The sequence below is a fragment of the Leucopleurus acutus genome, assembly GCF_964270905.1.
Source record: "Leucopleurus acutus genome assembly, chromosome: 5".
NCBI classification, from domain to species: Eukaryota; Metazoa; Chordata; class Mammalia; order Artiodactyla; family Delphinidae; genus Leucopleurus; species Leucopleurus acutus.
The window spans coordinates 5,715,150-5,735,140 of record NC_139147.1 but is presented as its reverse complement, the minus strand read 5'-3'; positions in this window follow the sequence as shown (position 1 = coordinate 5,735,140).

The window sequence follows — 19,991 nt, the reverse complement described above, 5'->3', positions numbered from 1 at the left end:
AAGCCCTGTGGACAGGAAAGGCAAACACACATTGGCATATGAGTTAATGCCTATCAAGGTGAGTCATTCCCTTCCAGGACAGCTGGTTGGTCTCTGAATGACGGTACCATTTTGAGAGTTCAGGGTGGCACTCTATTGTTTGAGGGTTGGACATTCAGCCATAGCAGTAGCTAGATGAGCCTTGATGAGTTGGAGCCCATGCTGCTGGGCTCTTGCATAGCCTCCTTCCTGTCACCATGGCTATTCTATTCATGCATCCATTGTGTAAGCACTGGTGTGGTCAATGAATGAGAGGACTGACCTCAGTTGGCTGAGCCATTTTATCTACTTGGTTGCATGGTGAGTACTCTCTGGTGGATGCTAACATAGAACACAATGATCTTTACACCTAATGCTCATTCCCACAGGACCATCTACAGACCTCCTTGTCCCTTCAAAACTTCCTTCCTCCAAGCCACTGAACAGTGAGCCAAGCAGTTCACCATTGCCCACGAGTCCATGTATGTTCTAACCTCAGGTCACTTCTGCTCCAAATGGATGACAGAGGTTTGAAGCTCTTCCCATTGGGAGGAGTTCCATCACCATGACTTTCAGGGCCCCCTCCCTGAGCGCTCAGCGACTGTAGTGAATCAATAGTCTGTATTCAGGGTGTACCACGTAGCAAACTGACTCACCAATGAACTAAAACTTAGCCTATTATCTCCTCTTTAGCAGGTAGTAATGTACAGTCCTCATCCTGTGGCCACAGGTGTGAACAGCAGCCGGCATTCAGCAGAGGTGGGAGCTAGATCAGCCTTGGTGAGGGGCCATGCTTCACCCCTGCCATCTTGGCTACTCCACCCATGGGCCATTGCAGGCGCAACTGGTGACTGAGGACAGAGGCCATTGGACACCACCAGACCAGTCACCCTGTCCGATTGGTTGTAGAGGCACAGAGGCCCTCAGTGGACAGTGCCATGGACATGGGCATCTGCATGCACCCTGCCCACTCCCCAAAGCCCATCCACATCCCTTTTCCCTGGGCCTCCAGTGTCTTTGTCTGCTGGGGCTGATAAGACGCAATACTGTAGCCTGGGGGAGGGAGGGAGCGTAAGCAGCAGGCATCTATTTCTCACAGTTCTGAAGGCTGGAAGTTCAAGATCAGGGTGCAGGCATGGTTGGGCTCTGAGCTCTCTTTCTTGCTTGTACATGGTCACCTTCTGCTGTGTCCTCACATAACAAAGAAAGAGAGAGTGCTCCCTGGTCTCTTCTTGTGAGGACACTAATCTCATCATGAAGATCCAACTGTCATGACCTCATCTAACCCCAGTTATCTCCCAAAGGCCCATCTCCAAATACCATCACATTGCAGGTTAGGGCTTTAACATATAAATTTTGGAAGGGGGAGGGGGTGGAGACACAATTCAGTCCATAGCATCCAGTCTCTGATCTACAACCCTGCTTCTTCTAGGTCTCCACCAGAGGTCTCTATCCACTGGTATAACAGTGGTAAATGACATGGATCTCTAGGCCACCTGCAGGCGCAACTTACTTTCTGGCACTGCTGGTGCCTCATCTGTAGGCTCCATTTCCATTGTAAGAATTATTTGCTTGTGAGTGTGTAGGTCAAGATGGGCAGTGATGGCTACATGGTCACTTGGTGTTCATGGTCAGGTAATCAGTCTCGATCAGGATCCAGCAGCAGGACAAATGCTTTTCCTTTCAAATACTGTATATTTCTCTGCTGCAGTTGGCATGGGCTTGCTCTAGAATCTTAGGGGTCTACATTGTGATTCTCTTGCTGGGGTTTGTCTTAAGTGGCCACCACAGACACACAGGGTCTCCCAGGCTGCATGGCCAAGCAGCAGGCACACTTACACCACAGCCTGGACCTACTGCGGTGCCCTTTCCTTTTCTCAGTGTCCCTGAGAGCTGGCACCTTCCATACCACACAGTAAATGTAAATGTGTTTGGTAATATTCTGAAGTTTGAAATATGTTACTTCCAGAAAGTGGAGAACCAAGCTGTGCTTCCTTCTTAGAGGTGGGAGATAAAAATGCAATAATTCATCCTTTACTTTAGAGGGGATGTCCCAGCAAGCCCCGGCCCATTAAGCTCTTAAAAATTTACTGAATATCCTGAATTTTTACAGCAATTTCTCCCACCTTCTGGAGCACTTCTATCTTTCAGAAACCTCCAGCATACTTGCCACTTTTGTTCATTCAGTCTACTTACCATGTCATCTATAGAGTGGACCAACGTGATGTTCTGGGAAAAGTCCAGATGGCCCAGGCCTTTTCGGATTAAATTATGACAGGGGGAAGGAGAATTAATGCAACCCTGGGGCAGAGCTATAAATAAATACTGTTCTCCATCTCATGTATAAACTGCTTCTAATCCTCTTCCCGGATAAAGATGAAAAATAACGCATACGTCAAATCAAGGGCTGCATATCACATCCACGCGAATTGATTCTAGAAAAGAGACCACATCTGGCACAACGGCTGTTGTCAAGGCTGCTGTGTGGTTGAGTTGGCAGTAGTTCACGTTTATCTTCCAGAACCTCCACGACTTGGAAGGAGCCCAGTTAGTAAACAGACAGAGGAGGTGATAGAATCCTTCACCCCCTGCACTGATCTTTAAAGATCTTTCATTTCTCTGGGAAATATTGTTTTTTATTTAGTCTCTTGTCCTGAAGCCAATTACATGAGTTTCTGCTTGGCTTTCCCACTGTGATAGCTCTTACCACTTAGGCCAAGGAATCCATACGTGGTAGAGCAGAGTCCTAGGGCTACCACAACAAAATACCACCAGTGGGTTAGTTTAAACAACAGATATTAATTTTCTCACAGCTCTGGAGGCCAGAAGTCCATCATGAAGATGTGGGCAGGGCTGGTTCCTTCCGAGGATGTGAGGGAGAATCTATCCCCTCCCTCTCTCTTAGCTTCTGGTGGTTTTGTGGAAATCTTTGGCTTTCCTTGGCTTGCAGAAGCATCACTCCAATTTCTGCTTCCATATTCCCATGGTGTTCTCCCTAAGTGTGTCTCTGTGTCCAAATTTCTCTTTTTTATAAGGACACCAGTCATATTAGATTAGGGCCTGTCCTAATGACCTTAACTGATTACATGGGCAACCATCATTTCCTAACCAGGGAACATTCTGAGGTACTGGGGATTATGACTTCAAAATGTGAGTTTTGGGGGACACAATTCAACCCATCATATGTGGGCTCTTCCAACTACCAAGTCTGTCCATTCTAGTTATATTGATACACGGAGGATGGGGAGACGGCCACTGGGTGAGTCTGTGCACCTGCCAGACCTGGGCCAAGTCTGGCCTTATTATCAGCCCCAATGTGCCCCCACTCCAACAGGGCCATCCTGGTGGTGCTTCAGATCCCTGAGTGTCAACCACCGTGTATAGCAGCCCTCAAACTGTGTGTGTCTCCTTTCTGTTAGTGGCTGTGGGTCCCTTTGGGGAACGACTGGGGAATCATTACCAGTTGCATTTGCTGTGGTGCTGAGGGCCCTTCCTCCTGAGAATCCAGCGTCTTCTTTAGTCCATGGGCTTCAGCCCTGAGAAGTGGCTCAGGTACAGAAAGTGGGCAGGGGTTGGGACTTATTGCCCTCAGCATCCCCACCAGCCATCCTTGATTTTGGTTGAATGTAGAGATGGGGCCATACCCCACTGGTTGCCTCTGTCTTGTTCCTCGGAACTCTGTCCTAGTTTCCATGTCCAGGGCTCTCTGAGGGGTGAGCTCTTCCAGCTGCCCTTCCAGTCATGCTTCCCATCGCAGTAATCGCATCCTTGTGGCTGCTGGTGGGGAAATGCTGCCCCCAGGCCTCTGTACTTTGTGGATTCCCTCCTCCCACTGCTATCAGGGAGCCTGGTCCTGCCACAGCATCCTGTGGTCAGCCAGCCCCTAGCTTCCCAACGGTGCTTGTGGCTTCTCACCTGAGGATTTCTAACCATTGTCTTCAGATGGTTCCCAAGAACACAGGTGGCATGGTCACTGCTCTGGACAAGCCCCCCGACATGTTACCCCAGCTCTGGCTGGTGCATGTCCGCTGGGTCCTGCAGCTCCAGTGGGGCAGAGCCCCTCTCTCCCCTGGCCGACCCAACCCTTCCCTGGCTGGGTTATGTTGCAAGTAAACCCAGGTTGCTGGCGGGTTGGTGAGTTTGGAGTAGGTCCTGGGGAAAGGGTGGGGGACGCATGTTTTCTGACAAGGCAGGGGCCTCTGCACTGTTGTCAAGCAAGGTTGGGGCGGAGATGCATTCATCAGAGAAGAGTTGGCTACTTATATAGACCCAGAGGGTTGAGGATTTGCGTATTGACTCAGCTGTCGCCATCTGGAGTGTTTGAGTCTCTGTCCTTTCCCATCAGGGCCCTCACTTTGTTATACCAGGCTTGCGGGGGTGGAGTCAAACACCCCTGCAGGTTTGTCATCCTTACACTTAATTCCTGGGCCGGAGCCTCAGCTGGTTCAACCCTCCATGAGTCTCTCTACACACGGCCAAGGAGGTCCTATGGCTTTCACCTTTGTCTTTTATTTCCTCTTTTTTAGAAAATTCAAGTATAGTTGATTTACAGCATTGTGTTAGTTTCTGGTGTACAGCAAAATGATTCAGCTATACATATATATATTCTTTTCCATTATGGTTTATCACAGGATATTGAATAGAGTTCTCTGTGCTCTACAGTAGGCCCTTGTCGTTGATCCATTCTCTATGTAATAGCTTGCGTCTGCTAGGCCCAAACTCCCAATCCACATTTGCCTTAAGTTGATGACTGAGCCACGTCAGGCTTTCGCTGTGTTCTGCCAGCTCTCTGACAGTGCCCGGCCGCAGCCTCTGAGCCCACAGTCCTCATGTTGCCCCATCCCGAACCTCTTGGTGCTCCCTTCCAAGGGGATCTTATCCCATCCATCATCTGTGAGGGCGTCATGATTGCACTTGGGCTGAACCATTTGAGTACATTGAACTGTTCCAGGAATTGTCCATCGTTGCCCATCATCAGCCTGAAGTCCATGGCCATCCAGATGGTGGATGGTCCAACTACCTACTCCCATTTTAGAGTCCGCTTCTTTGGTCCAGTATTGCCCAGACTGTCCTCAGCAGGACACAGAGATGGAGGCGTGTGTGCGGAGCTTCACGGGGGTAGGGAGGTGCTGTCAGGACCTGCCCTTGGCAGGGAGTGAAGCAGGAAACGGAGCAGCAGGAATGTGATGGTAACAGAGACCTCGGCCAGCCCCGTGGCTCTGTGAAGAGGGGACGGCCCTTCACAGTGTTCCGAATTGAGGCCTGGGGCTGGGCTGGCTGTTGTCTTCCCACACCGTGGGTCTTTGGATAGAGGTTGCCCTTGGGAGGGGAGTGAAACCTTGGGCAAGGAAGCTTGCTTTGGCTGGGGACCATTCCTGGAGACACAGTAAAGTGTGAGCCATGCAGGTGACACTCCTGGAAGCCGGGGGGACATCTGAGGGTCTCCCTCAGCATCTGCTACAGGCCTGCTTTGGGGAAGGCTCAGGTGTGCCAGGCAACACGTCCCCAGCCCGTCTCAGAAAGGAGCCTGTCCACCTGTGTCCTGAAAGTCACAAAGCCCAGAACCTACTCCCCAGAAAAGAGTTCAGGAGCCCCCAGGTGTGCCTGAGCCCAGACCAGGCCAGCTTCCCACAGGGAGGACAGGGGTAGGTAGAGCACGCGGGTGCCTGGATCAGGGCACCTGCAAGCGTGTCCTGATGGGGCAGGGCCGGGAGGGCTCTAGCTGTCCCCACTCCTCTCTCCCTAAATCCCTCCTTTTCTTGCAGGAACAAGGTGTGAGGCGCAGACAGAATAGTGGGCCTGGCCACAGAGGTTCCAAGAGGCTGGGAATGTCTGCTCCAGGGTCAGGCAGGCCTCTGGGGAGAGAGAGGAAGTGGTTCCTCCAATTCTGCACAATGGGCATTTGTGGACATTTTGCCTACACAGCATCCATTCCTACCTGTTAAAAACATCGAATCTCCTCTTGGAAAAGTACTTCTCCCTGATGTGTGTTGCCCTGGGGGTGTCCATCAGTCAAGGTGTTCTGCCAGCTCCAGCCAAGGGGCAGGCACAGGACCCAAACTCAGCCATGCAGACTTTCTCTGGGACTTGAATTTTGAGGGGAATCATCTCCAGATGGAAAAAGGTAGTGGGAGCATGTTCATCCCACTGATGGGCCCTGAACTATCAGTGGTCAAGAGGTTGAGAGGTCCTGCTGTGTAGACAGCCAGGATCTGGTCCTGCTTCCAAACACTGTTCTCAGCTCCATCTATTCCTTGAGCTGCCCAACTTTCCCCTGAATTTTGCTTGCGACCCGGAGTTAGATGCTGTTTACAGCCAAAACCCTTGAATATGATAAGATGCAGCCCAGTCTGGTCCCCACACACATGTTCATAACCACTAGCTATGGACATGTTGGCTAAGAAACCCATCCTGTTTCCTCCAGGATTTGCCACGTAGGCTTTCAATGGGGTTCATTTTCATTTGGACCCCAGATCGTTTTGTTGAAATGTTGTTGCTGAGAGCTGGGAGGATGGGGTGAGGCAAGGTTTCTTATAAAGGACAGATTCAGGTGGGGGAAGGTGTCATTAGCCCTAAACAGTCCTTTCTCATGAAGAACTTTCTGTCTTGATGATAACCCTAGATATTCATTTTCTCGTAAAAGCTGTGCTTCAGGCATCGTCAGGACTGGACAGCATCAACGCTGACACTGCCGTTGAAAGTGTGTCTTCCATGCTCACTTCGGCAGCACACATACTAAAATTGTAATGATACAGAGAAGATTATCGGGGACCCTGTGCAAGGATGACATGCAAATTTGGGAAGTGTTCCATGTTTTTAAATGTCCATTGACAGATAAATGGATAAAGAAGATGTGGTATACACACACACACACACACACACACACACACACACACACACACACACACAATGGACTATTACTCAGCCATTAAAAAGAATGAAATAATGCCATTTGTAGCAACACGGATGGACCTAGAGATGATCATACTAAGTGAAGTAAGTCAGAAAGAGAAAGACAAACACCATACGACATCACTTACGTGTGGAATCTAAGATACGACACAAATGAACGTATCTATAAAACAGAAACAGACTCACAGACATAGAGAACAGACTTGTGGTTGCCAAGAGGTGGGGGTGGGACGGATTGGGATTTGGGGATTAGCAGATGCAAACTAGTATATATGGAATGGATAAACAACAGGTCCTACTGTAGAGCACAGGGAACTATATTCAATATCCTGTGGCAAACCATAATGCAAAAGAATATGAAAAAGAATATATATATGAGTCACTTTGCTCTACAGCAGAGATTAATACAACATTGTAAATCAACTATACTTCAATAAAAAAAGAAATGTACGTCTTCTGTCTGCTTTGTCTCTCAGCTGCTGCTGGGAGGTTTTTGTGGATATCCCTGTGATGTGGGAGTGTTTTATTATGATCATGAATTTATTTTGTACCAACAATATACATATTTGGTTCTCAGGTGAAATTTTCTTTTTGTTAAATTTCAAAAGACCAATACGACTCAGTGTTTGAAATGCTTCTTTTCTTCTGTTTTGCTGACAGACATGTTTTGAGGTGCTTTTGGGGTGTGTGTGTGTTATTTATTAATAGAACTAAAAAAGAAATTATTTAATGTTTTTCTTGGTGCACTGGCCTGGAAAAATATTTTTATCTTTGACCAGTTCCTTGCTTGGTGTATGCTGGTACCTGAAGACTGGGTCTTCAAATCTCTCTTGAATGTGACTTTCTTTCCTTTCCAATAAAGGGAAAAGAAAACCCTTTATTTTCCTATTGAGGGTAGAATAAGCAAAGAATCGAGCGGAGGAAAATTTTAGCTTTTTATTCTAGTTGACCTCTGTTTTCCAAGAAGAACATTTGATTCTCCCTTAAGACACAGAGCTGATAATCCCTGGTACCATAACCCTCTCTCTAAATGTAAATAAACATGTGCTTCTGTTTTCAACTGGGTCACATCACTCCAGCTTCCAGAAAGTTTCAGTCCAAATTATGGCGGTCCATATATTTATCTTCTTAACAATCAGCCCTGGCATTCATTCATTCATTCTCCATTGAGCACTTATCATGCTTGGTACTGTTCTAGATACTAACAATGCATTGTAAGCAAATAAGAAAATAGATGTTCTTGTAGAATGCCAAGAAAGTTCTGGCTAAGTTTAGCCTGAATTATGAAAGTAGAAATACTACTTTATTCTATTCAAGAACAAAATATGGCCGGAGGATAATCATTCATGAGTTTTATGACGAGTGTTATTTACAGTTTTCTTTTTTTGTGTTCCAGCTTTAGGGTGAGCATTCAGAGAATCACTGAGTCACCCAACAACACCGAATAAAATGAAATGTGTGTGTGTGTGTGTGTGCGCGCGCGCGTGTGCTGGGTGGGCAGGGAACGGACCCAGGGATGTTATTAAGGTAAAATTTTATGTACATCTTTCTCATTCGGCTTATCACCCTGCAGTGCCATCTGGTGGTTGAAATGAAGGAAAACATTCCAACAAACACTGACATAATGTGGTATAAACATTTGGCCCCTGTACCTGTGATGAACATATAATTTATACAAACTGGGACAGTTTTGAATGTAAAAAGGAAAACTATTAATAATTTCCCAGGGGCAACAGGCATAAACTAAGACTGTCAAAGGCAAACCTATGCTAGATACAAGAGTAATAATTTTAATATATTGGGCATTACTTTACATGCATTATTTAATAAAATCCACATAGTAACCTCATGAAGGGTAAGTTCAATTATTCTCATTTTGCTGTTGAAGGCATGGGGCTTGCAGATTTTCCAGATGACATATAAGATGTCCATTTAATTACAGACAATCAACAAATCATTTTTTAGTATAAGTCCAGATATTCAGGTAAGCAACAAATGTATAAGTATATCCCATGCAATATTGGAGGCATATTTATACTAAAATATTATTTGTTGTTTATTTGAGATTTCAAATTTAGCTGGACGGTCTGTTGTTGTTATTGTTACTGTTGATTTTCCCCTAAATCTGGCAACCCTAGCTTGGAGAGGTGCAGTAACTTACTCAAGATAGTGTAGACAGCGAGGATGAACGGGTATTTGAAACCAAATGTTGCTCAGAATGAAGCTCAGGCTCTTAACTGCATGGCTTACTTTTGGTGACCACGAGCCACTCCTGGCCAAGCAGGACGCATCTGGGTGGGGAGGCAGAATCCCGAGTTATTTAATTGTCTTTCCTCTTCAGTTATATATGTAGGTCCAGACTGGGTAGTATATGAAGATATGGACTATAATGATTAACCCCACAGTTTGTTTTAGTTTAGTGACCTTCATAGAATTTGGGGGCAGAAAGTGCTGTTGGGCCATAGCAAGAACTAGACCCAGGCCCCAGAAGGTGCCAGAGGATAGGAGAAGATTTCCACGTGGACAAATGGAGATGCCAGCTTGGAACTTTGGGTGCCGAGCAACAGATGCGAGGGTGGGAGTGTCACGTACAGAGTCCAGCACTGTGAACGCAGAATTCTTAAAGGAAATGCCCCTGCTCGCTCCCCAGCAGGGTACCATTATGAGGGGCACACGAAGGCCTCCAGCAGGGGCCAGCTTCTCTGATCCAGGTCGGTGAGCAGCCCAGCCATGGCTGGAGGGCCAAGCCTGGGTCACCAGCTTCTAGAATGTGTGTTGGGAGGAACTTCTCATCCACGAACCCTTCTTAGGAAACCTACCCTCCACCCCATAGATGAGGCCCTGGCAGCCACTCCTGTTCTTGGTGGCCCAGCCCTGTGTGCCCACGACGGCAGGTGGCAGTGGGGACACCTGAGCAAGGTGGACGGTCAGAATCCATCCCACAGGAACCTAGAGAATGGACTCGAGACACTAGTCTCTGGTGGTCCCCTGAGGAGGAGATGAAACCTGGAGCTGGGAGGGCCCTGATAGGAGCGAGGGAGGGGGAGGGAAGGGGAAGGGAAGAGGAGGGAGGGAGGGAGATCCTGAGGCCTCCACAGTGCCGGGAGCCCGGGCCTGGCTTTCTGGTGGCCTCCCAGCCCCCAGTTCTGGAGCCCTGCTGCCCAACGAGCATCGTATTCCAGTTCTGGAAGCTCTGTGCGCTCCCCGGCAGCCCCTCAGCCTCCCCGTCTGTGTGATGCTGACAACACCGTCATCCCGAATGACATCCAGCACGTGGTCCAAGAATCCCAGCCCTCACCCATGGGGTCCCCCTCATATTAGATACAGAGAAACACTGCGTTATCTCCATTTACCCAGAGGCAGGTTTCTTTGGATCCGATTCCCTGGGACTTCTCCCCCATAAGTGAATCTTGGCCTCAGGACCATACTGAGTCCACTACGAGGTGCGTCAGAGTACCGCAAAGGAGGCCGCCCTCTAGCCCGAGCTGAGGGTTCCTGCTCTGGCCTCCGGGGCTGCTTCCTGCCTGAGTCCTTCCCTGCAGCCACGGGGTCTGTTACCTTCCCGTCTGCGCGGCAGGCCCGCTCTTCCAGGCTTCCTGGCTGTTCCCTCTGTGGGACTCGGGGGTCTGGTGTCCCAGAGGATGCGGTGACCAGGGGACTGTGCGGCACGCGGAGGTCTGTCTCCACCTAGTGGCCAGGTGTGGCCAGTGGCGAAATCGTGCCCAGAGCAGAAGACGTCTTCTTGGGCCGGGGGAAGCAGCAGCATCCGCGGGTCCCTGGGGAGAGTTGGAGGACCACTGAGATGGGCCGAATCAGAAGCCACGTAAGTCAGAGAACAGGAGACTTCCGTCTGTGGGCTGACAAGCCTGCCGCGGATAGGAGGCTGGCGGTAGTGGACACAGCGTTGGCTTGGTCCCCCACGGCCCCACCGCCCTGCAATGGACCACGTGGAGTGCCATTTCCTCTTGTGACCTTGCTCATCGGGCCACAGTGGACCGGCCTGGAGCTGGACACCAACTAAGACGGATCAATGAGCATTCCACCCTGGAGTTATGGACGTGAGACCTGCAGGATACAGTCAGTCTTTTTCCAGGGCTGGAGGGCAATGCCGATGGACCGTGGCTTTTGATGAAAGGGCAGCAGCAGGAGCTGAGCTTCACCCACACACGGGGAAGGGGAGGAGAGGGGAAGGGAAGCGGGAAGGGATACAGGTGTCGGGCTCCGCTGGGCCTGAAGCCCAGACCTGGTTCTGTCCATGCCATCTGTGAGCCACTCTGGGCCCTTATAATAAATCGCTCATTTTTGCTCAGATGACGCACCTTGGATTTCTGACACTGACAGCAGAACCAAAGTTGGATGAATGCACGTTCAAAGCCAATCGGCAGCCCCCCCAGTGTGTGCCGTCGGATCAGCCAGTGCTGTGTCCGCAGGGAGCCGAGGCACCTACAGCCCCCTGAGGCCCTGGACAACCTCATGGGGACCCCGCCCAGCCGTGGGGTGGGTAGGCGAGCCGAGGCCTGCGGGGGTGACCTGAGGGGTATTGGAAGGCCACCTGCCCCTCCCGCCTACACATCTTCCCTTAGTACCTGTCACAGCGCCTGGGATTCTTCCAGTGGGGAAGCATCATTCAGGTCTGGACATCCTCTTCCCTGACCATCCTCCCTCCCGACCTTCCCTGATACAAACACCTCAGCGGAGGGTCAAACTGTAACTCTCCACCCCTCACCGCTGTTAGACCATGGGCTTATACTGGTGAGATCTATTTTTATTGCGTGCCTTTCTCCTCCACCTGACTGTAAGCTCCATGAGGGAGGAAACCATGTTTGCTTTATGTCCCTGTTGCATGAAAAACAGGCCCTGACAGGCCATAGGTGCTCTACATGTGTTGAGTAAGTGGATGGGTATCGGGACCACCTGTAAATGACAAAATTCTTGAGGTCACTTCACCTTTTCGAGGCTTCACCTGGGCCAGTGTAGGCACAGGAGGAGACCCCAGCCTCTCCCTGCCTGCAGTTTGGCTTGGCTGGGGGCCAGCCTGACCTAATTCTCTTCCAGGTCATGATCAGGCTGCTAACTGATGAGCTTAACTGATACGGGGAGATAGAAGAAACAGACAGGAAATATACATGCATCTCCCGTGTATATAATACCCACAGACTCACTGCATACTGCGCTGCGCAATAAATGTCATTAGTCCCTAAAATATTTTCCTACAAATATAGCATATAGAATACACTGAACTACCCATCTGGTTTGGTATTAATGGTTTTTTTTTCTGCCACGCAGTAAGTCCTCACGTGCTCCGACCTTGAGAGCCGGTGAGGCCGACGGAAGCATTGTTCCCACCAGCACACCAACACCCAGAGCTGAGCATTGTACTGATAATCACAGAGCAATCTTCGGCCATTTGACATTGTGAAGATGGTCTCTTGATGATATAGTTTTCAACTGACCATTTTCTTGTCTTAGGCTTTTTAAAATGAACTTTAAATTTTAGAATTGTTTTAGATTTACAGAAAAATTGAATATAGTCCAGAGGGTTTCTATATACGCCATACTCAGTTTCCCCTGTAATTAACACCCTACATCTGTATGGTACATGAGGAACATCAAACAAATTGCAGCTGAAGGGCATTCTGCAGAGTATCTGTCCGGTAGGTCTCACTGTCAAGGTCATCAAAAACAAAGGTCACTGTCAAGGTCATCAAAAACAGAGAAAGTCTGAGAAGCTGTCACAGCCAAGAGGGGCCCAAAGAGTCATGATGACTGAGTGTCATGGTGGATCCTGGGTGGGGCTCAGGAAAGGAAAAAAAGTATTCAGGGAAAACAGGAGATCTGAATGAAGTATGGACTTCAGTTAATTAGAATAAATCAAGTTTGAGTTGTTAATTGTGACAAGGGTACCTATTCCTGTAGGGTGTTAATAAGCAGGGAAGCTGGAGGAGGGGGTACCTGGGAACTCCCTGTACTATCCTGGGGATTTTTCTGCAGATCTAAAACTACTCTAAAATAAAAAGTTTATTTAACAACAACAACAAAAAATCCATGTGGAATCCAAAAAAACAAAACAAAAAACCCCTTGAGCTATAGATAAAGAGAAGAGGTTGGTGGTTGTCTGAGGTGGGGTTGGGGGAAGGGTGCAATGGGGAAAGGGGGTCAAAATGTACAAAATTTCAGTTATAAGATAAATAAGTCCTGGGGACTATAGCATGGGGACTATAGTTAATAGTACTATGTTGCATATTTGAAAGTTGCTAAGAGGGTAAATCTTAAAAGTTCTCATCACAAGAAGAACAATTTTTGTTAACTCTGTGAGGTGATGGATGTTAACTAGACTTATTGTAGTAATAGTTTTATAATATATACGTATATTGAGTCATTATGTTATATATCTGAAACGAATATATGTCAATTATATCTGTTAAAAAAAGATACTTCAAAACAAAACAAACAACAATAGTTGCCCTAACAGAGAGAAATCTTAGTATAAAGTGGCTGATGGATTGAACTGCAAGAGGCAGTAATGTACGCTGTAGAGACAGACATCCGAAATGACATCTTTCATGATAAGGGCAGTTTTCTGAATGAGGGGTTAGATGAGCAAAGCCCCTTATAAACTTTCTCATAAATATCCTAATAAAAAGACAACTCAGTAGAGCAGGAAAAGAACGGGCAGACTTTGGTGTCAGAGACAGAAGCAGAGCTCCTGGCTTACCGATGGCATGGCTCTTGGCAACGCAATGTCTAGAGCCTCCGTGTTAATCTCTAAAATGTGTATGATACCGCCTCTCAGGACTGTAGGGCCGGTTAAATGAGACTGTAGAAACTGCCCCCGACACAGCGCTGGGCCCAGGGGAGGCAACCCCTCCACCCACCACACCTCCACAACAGGTCAGACTTTCTACCTCCAAAACTGTGAAAAATAAATGTCTATTGTTTAAGCCACTTGGACAAGCTGCCTTGTCCTTGATGGTCTGCCTCTCTATTTCTCTAACACACACAAACACCCATAAACACTCACGTACTTACACATTTTACAAAAAATTACAATTATGTTGCAAAATTTTTTTCTATCATTCTTTGATCACTTAATAATATAGAGTGTACATTGTCACATGATGTTCTTCTGCAACTTGATTCTCAACGATTTTATAGAATTCCATTAAAGGATTTCCCATTCTTTAGTTAAATTATAACCATACTATATTTTTTTTCCTCTAAGATTTTTATTTATTTATTTATATTTTTACATCTTTATTGGAGTATAATTGCTTTACAATGGTGTGTTAGTTTCTGCTTTATAACAAAGTGAATCAGTTATGCGTATACATATGTTCCCATATCTCTTCCCTCTTGTGTTTCTCTCCCTCAACCCTCCCTATTCCACCCCTCCAGGCGGTCACAAAGCACCGAGCTGATCTCCCTGTGCTATGCGGCTGCCTCCCACTAGCTATCTATTTTACGTTTGGTAGTGTATATATGTCCATGCCACTCTCTCACTTTGTCACAGCTTACCCTTCCCCCTCCCCATATCCCCAAGTCCATTCTCTAGTAGGTCTGTGTCTTTATTCCTGTCTTACCCCTAGGTTCTTCATGACATTTTTTTTTCTTAAATTCCATATATATGTGTTAGCATATGGTATTTGTCTTTCTCTTTCTGACTTACTTCACTCGGTATGACAGACTCTAGGTCCATCCACCTCACTACAAATAGCTCAATTTCGTTTCTTTTAATGGCTGAGTAAAATTCCATTGTATATATGTGCCAAATCTCCTTTATCCATTCATCTTTTGATGGACACTTAGGTTGCTTCCCTGTCCTGGCTATTGTAAATAGAGCTGCAATGAATATTTTGGTACATGACTCTTTTTGAATGATGGTTTTCTCAGGGTATATGCCCAGTAGTGGGATTGCTGGGTCATATGGTAGTTCTATTTGTAGTGTTTTAAGGAACCCCCATACTGTTCTCCATAGTGGCTGTACCAATTCACATTCCCACCAGCAGTGCAAGAGTTTTCCCTTTTCTCCACACCCTCTCCAGCATTTATTGTTTCTAGATTTTTTGATGATGGCCATCTGACTGGTGTGAGATGATATCTCATTGTAGTTTTTTTTTTTTTTTTTTTTGTGGTACACGGGCCTCTCACTGTTGTGGCCTTTCCCATTGTGGAGCACAGGCTCCGGACGCGCAGGCTCAGCAGCCATGGCTCATGGGCCCAGTCGCTCCGCGGCATGTGGGATCTTCCCGGACCGGGGCACGAACCCGTGTCCCCTGCATCAGCAGGCGGACTCTCAACCACTGCGCCACCAGGGAAGCCCCTCTCATTCTAGTTTTGATTTGCATTTCTCTAATGATTAATTATGTTGAGCATTCTTTCATGTGTTTGTTGGCAGTCTGTATATCTTCTTTGGAGAAATGTCTATTTAGGTCTTCTGCCCATTTTTGGATTGGGTTGTTTGTTTTTTTGTTATTGAGCTGCATGAGCTGCTTGTAAATTTTGGAGATTAATGCTTTGTCAGTTGCTTCATTTGCAAATATTTTCTCCCATTCTGAGGGTTGTCTTTTGGTCTTGTTTATGGTTTCCTTTGCTGTGCAAAAGCTTTGAAGTTTTATTAGGTCCCATTTGTTTACTTTTGGTTTTATTTCCATTTCTCTAGGAGGTGGGTCAAAAAGGATCTTGCTGTGATTTATGTCATAGAGCGTTCTGCCTATGTTTTCCTCTAAGAGTTTGATAGTTTCTGGCCTTACATTTAGGTCTTTAATCTATTTTGAGCTTATTTTTGTGTATGGTGTTAGGGAGTGTTCTAATCTCATACTTTTACATGTACCTGTCCAGTTTTCCCAGCACCACTTATTGAAGAGGCTGTCCTTTCTCTGTACAATCCTGCCTCCTTTATCAAAGATAAGGTGACCATATGTGCGTGGGTTTATCTCTGGGCTTTCTATCCTGTTCCATTGATCTATCTTTCTGTTTTTGTGCCAGTACCATACTGTCTTGATTACTGTAGCTTTGTAGTATAGTCTGAAGTCAGGGAGCCTGATTCCCCCAGCTCCGTTTTTTGTTCTCAAAATTACTTTGGCTATTCGGGGTCTTTTGTGTTTCCATACACATTTTGAAATTTTTTGTTCTAGTTCTGTGAAAAATGCCAGTGGTAGTTTGATAGGGATTGCATTGAATCTGTAGATTGCTTTGGGTAGTAGAGTCATTTTCACAATGTTGATTCTTCCAGTCCAAGAACATGGTATATCTCTCCATCTATTTGTATCATCTTTAATTTCTTTCATCAGTGTCTTATAATTTTCTGCATACAGTTCTTTTGTCTCCATAGGTAGGTTTATTCCTAGATATTTTATTCTTTTTGTTGCAGTGGTAAATGGGAGTGTTTTCTTGATTTCACTTTCAGATTTTTCATCATTAGTGTATAGGAATGCCAGAGATTTCTGTGCATTAATTTTGTATCCTGTTACTTTACCAAATTCACTGATTAGCTCTAGTAGTTTTCTGGTAGCATCCTTACGATTCTCTATGTATAGTATCATTTCATTTGCAAACAGTGACAGCTTTACTTCTTCTTTTCCGATTTGGATTCCTTTTATTTCCTTTTCTTCTCTGATTGCTGTGGCTAAAACTTCCAAAACTATGTTGAATAAGAGTGGTGAGAGTGGGCAACCTTGTTTTGTTCCTGATCTTAGTGGAAATGCTTTCAGTTTTTCACCATTGAGGACGATGTTGGCTGTGGGTTTGTCATATATGACCTTTATTATTTTGAGGAAAGTTCCCTCTATGCCTACTTTCTGGAGGGTTTTTATCATAAGTTGGTGTTGAATTTTCTCGAAAGCTTTCTCTGCATCTATTGAGAAGACCATATGGTTTTTCTCCTTCAATCTGTTAATATGGTGTATCACATTGATTGATTTGCATATATTGAAGAATCCTTGCATTCCTGGAATAAACCCCACTTGATCATGGTGTATGATCCTTTTGGATTCTGTTTGCTAGTATTTTGTTGAGGATTTTTGCATCTATGTTCATCAGTGATATTGGCCTGTAGTTTTCTTTCTTTGTGACATACTGGTCTGGTTTTGGTATCAGGGTGATGGTGGCATCGTAGAATGAGCTTGGGAGTGTTCCTCCCTCTCTTATATTTTGGAAGAGTTTGAGAAGGATAGGTGTTAGCTTTTCTCTAAATGTTTGATAGCATTTGGCTGTGAAGCCATCTGGTCCTGGGCTTTTGTTTTTTGGAAGATTTTAAATCAGAGTTTCAATTTCAGTGCTTGTGATTGGTCTGTTCATATTTCTATTTCTTCCTGGTTCAGTCTTGGCAGGTTGTGCATTTCTAAGAATTTGTCCATTTCCTCCAGGTTGTCCATTTTTTTGGCATAGAGTTGCTTGTAGTAATCTCTTATGATCTTTTGTATTTCCGCAGTGTCAGTTGTTACTTCTCCTTTTTCATTTCTAATTCTAATGATTTGATTCTTCTCCCTTTTTTTCTTGATGTGTCTGGCTAATGGTTTATCAATTTTGTTTATCTTCTCAAAGAGCCAGCTTTTAGTTTTATTGATCTTTGCTATTGTTTCCTTCATTTCTTTTTCATTTATTTCTGATCTGATTTTTATGATTTCTTTCCTTCTGCTAGCTTTGGGGTTTTTTTTGTTCTTCTTTCTCTAATTGCTTTAGGTGGAAGGTTAGGTTGTTTATTCGAGATATTTCCTCTTTCTTAAGGTAGGATTGTATTGCTATAAACTTCCCTCTTATAACAGGTTTTGCTGCATCCCATAGGTTTTGGGTTGTCATGTCTCCATTGTCATTTGTTTCTAGGTATTTTTTGATTTCCTCTTTGATTTCTTCAGTGATCACTTCGTTATCAAGTAGTGTATTGTTTAGCCTCCATGTGTTTGTATTTTTTACAGATCTTTTCCTGTAATTGATATCTAGTCTCATAGCATTGTGGTAGGAAAAGATACTTGATACAATTTTCTTAAATTTACCAAGGCTTGATTTGTGACCCAAGATATGATCTATCCTGGAGAATGTTCCATGAGCACTTGAGAAAAATGTGTATATTCTGTTGGTTTTAGATGGAATGTCCTTTAAATATCAATTAAGTCCATCTTGTTTAATGTATCATTAAAGGCTTGTGTTTCCTTATTTATTTTCATTTTGGATGATCTGTCCATTGGTGAAAGTGGGGTGTTAAAGTCCCCTATTATGAATGTGTTACTGTCGATTTCCCCTTTTATGGCTGTTAGTGTTTGCCTTATGTATTGAGGTGCTCCTATGTTGGGAGCATAAATATTTACAATTGTTATATCTTCTTCTTGGATCAATCCCTGGATCATTATGTAGTGTCCTTCTTTTTCTCTTCTATAGTCTTTATTTTAAAGTCTGTTTTGTCTGATATGAGAATTGCTACTCCAGCTTTCTTTTGGTTTCCATTTGCATGGAATATCTTTTTCCATCCCCTCACTTTCATTCTGTATGTGTCTCTAGGTCTGAAGTGGGTCTCTTGTAGACAGCATATATATGGGTCTTGTTTTTGTATCCATTCAGCCAGTCTGTGTCTTTTAGTGGGAGTGTTTACTCCATTTACATTTAAGGTAATTATCGATATGTATGTTCCTATTCCCATTTTCTTAATGGTTTTGGGTTTGTTATTGTAGGTCTTTTCCTTCTCTTGTGTTTCTTGCCTAGAGAAGATCCTTTGGCATTTGTTGTAAAGCTGGTTTGGTGGTGCTGAACTCTCTCAGCTTTTGCTTGTCTGTAAAGGTTTTAATTTCTCCATCAAATCTGAATGAGATCCTTGCTGGGTAGAGTGATCTTGGTTGTAGCTTTTTCTCCTTCATCACTTTAAATATGTCTTGCCAGTCCCTTCTGGCTTGCAGAGTTTCTGCTGAAAGATCAGCTGTTACCCTTATGGGGATTCCCTTGTGTGTTATTTGTTGTTTTTCCCTTGCTGCTTTCAATATGTTTTCTTTGTATTTAATTTTTGACAGTTTGATTAATATGTGTCTTGGCATGTTTCTCCTTGGATTTATCCTGTATGGGACTCTCTGTGCTTCCTGACTTGATTAACTATTTCTTTTCCCATATTAGGGAAGTTTTCAAATCTAATCTCTTCAAATATTTTCTCAGTCCCTTTCTTTTCCTCTTCTTCTTCTGGAACCCCTATAATTCGAATATTTGTGCATTTAATGTTGTCCCAGAAGTCACTGAGACTGTCCTCAGTTCTTATCATTCTTTTTTCTTTATTCTGCTCTGCAGTAGTTATTTCCACTATTTTATCTTCCAGGTCACTTATCTGTTCTTCTGCTTCAGTTATTCTGCTATTGAGCTCTTCTAGAGTATTTTAAATTTCATTTATTGTGTTGTTCATCATTGCTTGTTTCATCTTTAGTTCTTCTAGGTCCTTGTTAAATGTTTCTTGCATTTTCTCTATTCTATTTCCAAGATTTTGGATCATCTTTACTATCATTATTCTGAATTCTTTTTCAGGTAGACTGCCCATTTCTCCTTCATTTGTTAGATCTGGTGGGTTTTTATCTTGCTCCTTCAACTGCTGTGTGTTTTTCTGTCTTCTCATTTTGCTTACCTTACTGTGTTTGGGGTCTCCTTTTCGCAGGCTGCAGGTTCATAGTTTCCGTTGTTTTTGGTGTCTGGTCCCAGTGGCTACAGTTGGTTCAGTGGGTTGTGTAGGCTTCCTGGTGGAGGGGACTAGTGCCTGTGTTCTGGCGGGTGAGGCTGGATCCTGTCTTTCTGGTGGGCAGGTCCATGGCTGGTGGTGTGTTTTGGGGTGTCTGTGGACTTATTATGATTTTAGGCAGCTTCTCTGCTAATGAGTGGGGCTGTGTTCCTGTCTTGCTAGTTGTTTGGCATAGGATATCCAGCACTGTAGCTTGCTGGTCGTTGAGTGAGGCTGGGTGTTGGTGTTGAGATGGAGATCTCTGGGAGATTTTCACTGTTTGATATTATGTGGAGCTGGGAGGTCTCTTGTGGACCAGTGTCCTGAAGTTGGCTCTCCCACCTCAGAGGCACAGCACTGACTCCTGGCTGTAGCACCA